General features: G+C 41.0%; 1 protein-coding gene across 1 annotated transcript in view; it reads right to left on the bottom strand.

Annotated features, from left to right (window-relative positions):
• Positions 1–4,685, bottom strand: part of SLC20A2 (solute carrier family 20 member 2) — a 106,209-nt gene extending 101,524 nt beyond the window's left edge. Inside the window, exon 1 of the mRNA XM_045286840.1 lies at positions 1,052–4,685. The gene's annotated coding sequence lies outside the window, so the exon portion shown is untranslated. The remainder of the gene's footprint in view (positions 1–1,051) is intronic.
• Between the last annotated feature and the right edge of the window lie 30 nt (positions 4,686–4,715).

Raw genomic sequence — 4,715 nt, 5'->3', positions numbered from 1 at the left:
TTACCTGGTGACACCACCTTGGCACCACCACCAGGCTTATGCAGGTCATTTCACTCGGTACCTCTGCTTAGCCAAAAAATTTCACGTCCCTGCCGCAAAGTCACCCAACTTCGTGGCGACCCCAAGCGTGCAGACTAGAACTGCCCCACAGGGTTTCTAGGCTGTGACGTTTCCGAGACAGATCTCACTAGTCCTACTTCTGAGGTGCCCCATTCTGGGTAGGTTAGTAGCCCAGCACTTAACCATTTGGGTCATCAGGGGAGCGCTGTGCTTCTTACAGGAGGAAGTGATACCAGAGTCACTTGAAGACTCAAAGCAACTGAGGACCACCAAGTTGACGCTGACTTCATAGTGACCTTATAGGACAGGGCAGAATTGCCTCTGTGAGTTTCCGAGACTGTTAACTTTTTACGGGAGTAGAAAGGCCCATCTTTCTCCGGAGGAGCAGCTGATGGTTTTGAACTGCTGACCTTGCAGTTAGCAGCCCAACATGCCATGCAATGCCTAAGTCCCGCCACGCAATGCCTAAGTCCCGGCCCAGCTCTAATGAATCAGAACCTCTGGGTTTGCGCCCTGACATCTGTTGCTTGTACAAGCAGTCCACGTCATTGAGATCTGTAGTACTGGTTACAGAACAACCACACGAGCGCATGGTCAGGGCGCAGAGGGGCCACCTGAAAAGCCATAAATGGTGGAGGAAGGTTCTGGCACATTACCCTTGCCTGATGAGCTTAAAATGAACCAGTCTCCCATTTCCTCCAACAACACATGGAAAAGGAAGAGACTGAAATGAGGATTAAGGCTAACATGACAACTGGAGATGGGTTATTTTAACACAAAATTTGCACAGTAATTTCTAGGGCATTTAAATAGAACATAAGCTGTAGGACAATATTCTCAGTTATATGTTACTCCTCTGACGGGCCATCTCAGATATGTGCCGGTGTTAAAATAACACCCGAGCAGGCCATTGCTTTTACAGAATCAAATAAAGATAAACCTGCCTGACCTCCTAGCCAGTGGGAATAAGCTGTAGCACAGAATACTATACCTGGAAGGTGTGGTCCTCTCTGGTTGATAACCAGGTTTGTGGCCCATGCTTCAACTTCCTCCGATTCCTGGACAGCAGGTGCCGGGATGTATATAGTCTCTTATCTGTAGAGTCATTTAGACCGCGCGACTCTGTTGATGCCCAATAGCCCCAAAATAATACTGCCAGCACCCAACAAAGGGATACAGAGCTGGGCTTCCCCAAAAATACCATTTTTCCTTATCTTGCTGTATTTTGCTTACAGACCCAACTCTAAATGACTGTTTCGGGTTTATTACCAATTCAATGGTACAAAACTTTACCCTCCACCTTTATTTTTTGCTAAAGAACCACTACTTGGTTTGAACATAGCTCCTTGCCCTAACAGTGTTCATTATTTCTCAGTAAAAGATGTGGATCGACATGTCACACAATGATATAGCAAACAGAATAGCACTGGGAAACACAGGATGCCCACATTCTGTTAAGTTACTACCACTAACATCTTGAAGTCTAGGAAGTGTTTCATAAAGAAAGGCAGTAAGATCTCAAGTCATTCGATATGCTTTTATTTGCCATAGGCTTATTGATATTAAACTGGCATTTTACACAATCATTATCCTGGGTCCTCAAGCACTGAACATCTACAGAGTTACATTCAACATCCAGCTTGGAGATTCTAAATTTAGTCTCTGTTTACTTGTTTTCAGTCCAAAATCCAGTAGTGTCCCTTTAACCATTCCACCAGGAACCTCTTTTACCTAGAAACCTCAGCACTGTTTCTGCAACGCAGGGTCACTGCAATCTTTCATTCTACTTTGGAATTTTTAAAAGAGCACATTTTACAACAGAGATAGCAGCTTCAACTTTTAGATAACCCTTGCAAGCATAAAGGAAAACTACAGAGAAAGAAACCACACAGATTCTGGAGCCAGACTGCCTGGGTTCAAATAGTTTAAGACACTTAAGATACTTTAGCTACTAGATCATTTGAATAACTTTGGGCAAGTAGCTTAATTACCATTCCGCCCCTCAGTTTCCTCATTTTCAAAATAGGGAAAATAATTGTTTGAAATATTGTTAGGGAATTCTAACACATTGACCTGCCAAAAGCATCTGGGCAGTGTTTAAGCAAAAATGCTGGCAATTAGTATTATTGTACTTCCACAACTTCAAATTCTGTGTCATGAGTGTGAATAATCTCTGTCTAATGCAAATATATCACCTACTTGAGGGCTAGCTCTACATTTTTAGTATCTTGGGTATGTCCTCGTGAAACATAATATTCATAACAATCAGTACCCATATCATTTTCTATATATATATGTATGAATGTATGTGTATATATTATTGTACTGAATACGAAGAAAGCTTTCAAGACTTAAAAACAAAAGAGAAAAAAAAAATTTAAAACTCACCGCCACTGACTGAATTCTGACTCAAGCTGACCCTTTCCCGTCCCACTAGCAACTTCTAATTCGGATGGAGGAACAAGATATATAAAACACTTAGGTAACAATATAATGCATTATATTAAATGCTAGGGTGTGATATAAAGTGCTCACATTCCAAGAGTTCAGTGTGGGTTACTGACTTAATGGAGATTTGAGCAACGCAAGATCTATAGATACCAGGGGGCTTCCAAAAGGTTTGTGGGGAAAATTCTATTATCTTTTAATTCCATTTTTCCACTTTCTGAAGCCCCCTCTTAAGTAGGATCTTCATTAGTGCAAAGAGAGGAGGATTTTTGCTACACAATTTCATCCCACATGTTTTTAAGAAGCACTTTCCATAAGCCAAGGAGCCCTGGTAGCACTATAAGCATTGACAGCTAACCACAAGGTTGGCAGTTCTCAACCACCAGCCATATGGAAGAAAGATGAGGCTATCTGCTCCCATGAAGATTTACAGCGTGGGAAGCCTACAACAGAATCATGATGAGTCAGAATCAACTCCATAGCAGTGGGCTTTGAATACAGCTTTGCTAATCTATGAAACTCTCCCCTCCCCTCTTCCTTAGAGACAAAGTGGTGAGGTAAAGGAACCCTCTTAAATACTGACTGGTGAAGGAAGTAATCTCACTATTTTTCTAGAAGGCACTTAAATCTGACTGCTCCAATCTCAAGATTCATCTCCTCCAAGCACTTTCTCCATCCTCTCCAGTCCTTCCAGCTACTACCATGCCCTGGGGACAGACACTTTATCACACCACCAGTCTCGGAATAGCTGGCTTAACCTGAACAGTTTTGACTACGGAAATCACTGAACTCTCATCTCTGAAAACATAGTCAAAAGGAACATGTGACCAAGGAAGTCAAAATTAATTAAATCCAGTTAAAAACTTAACTTCTGAAGTACTGGACTCAAAGCTGAGAACACTTTTCAGATATTTCAAAGCAAGCTTGAAAAATGAAATACAGCCTTTTTACAATGCAGACAATCTAACATTCTTAACATTCACATGTTCATGAAAATGTGCTCAAACTAATCAGCAGAGGCACAACACATTATTTTTCATTTCCTTAGTTTGGTATTGAAAAACATACCCTCATGTTTCATTATGTCATTTTTAAAATTTTAAGGTTAGTTTTAATTAACAATTAAGGAATGCTATTTAGAAATTCAATATGGAAAACAGGCCATTTAAGATGGAGTCAGTAATCCTTTTCCCAACAGCTACCTCTTTCTAATGCTTAATGTTATGTAATGAGGACTTGGAAACAATTGGAGTTCACAAAAAGGAAACAGTACTACGAATTTTTGAAGCAAGCTGCCAAGTTGAAAAATACACTAATTTACTCCAAGTCATTTTACATTGCCATCACCTATTTTACAAAACAGACATAAGTATCGAATGTTTACATTCCACACTTGGAAGTGTTCAAAGCAAGCTCACGCATTCAAATACGTTTGCTTATGTAAAAAGTTATCGCTGACGATTTAATGAGATAAAGCACATCGACCATTTGACACAACTCTGCCATCAATCAGTACTCAGCATTGACTATTACTGTTCCCGATTTTCCAACCTTTTGTCTGTAGGCAAAGTCTACTACTTTGACAGCCAAACTACATGGCTCTCAAGTTAGATACGTTATTATATTTAACAGAATTAAATCAATAAATTAAAGACAGCAAAGCAAAGCTAATATGCTACAGCACCAAGTAAGATTCTCAATCTAGTCCAAGGTAAGTTTCATTGTAACTGATTTTTGAGGAAGAGAGAAAACTTGCGATGAGGTCCAGTGTTAAAGATTAGCTCTGATCTCTGCATGTCAATGACTAAAGCAGCTTCTACGAGGTCTAGTGTGAATTACAATGAACCTTCTGTTGATCCCTGCGCACTTGCTCCAAATGAACAAGACCTCAAGCACGTGGACGAGTGGCCATGGAAGCCTGCATCAACCGCTGAAATCTGATCACTTCAGTAGGCTACACCTGCCTCATACTAGAAAACACATTTTTCACGACACTGTACGCATACTTGAAAGACATGCCCCAAAGTCACTGAAACTGGCAAAGCCACAGCACCCTGACCACGTGCAGGTTTTAAAACGCCCCAACGTTCTCGGTCACGCACTCTTTACGATGATGCGGAGAGCCGAGAGCCTAGAGTAAAGCTACATGATTTCTTACGCGTGCACAGAACAGTACCCTGATGACCCCATGACGGAAAAGAAAAAAA

The sequence above is a fragment of the Echinops telfairi genome, unplaced genomic scaffold (assembly GCF_000313985.2).
Source record: "Echinops telfairi isolate 266 unplaced genomic scaffold, ASM31398v2 ScPeMD7_9;HRSCAF=40, whole genome shotgun sequence".
Taxonomy (NCBI): Eukaryota; Metazoa; Chordata; class Mammalia; order Afrosoricida; family Tenrecidae; genus Echinops; species Echinops telfairi.
Note: the sequence above shows the minus strand (reverse complement) of the source record. Positions and strands in the feature narration are given on the sequence as shown.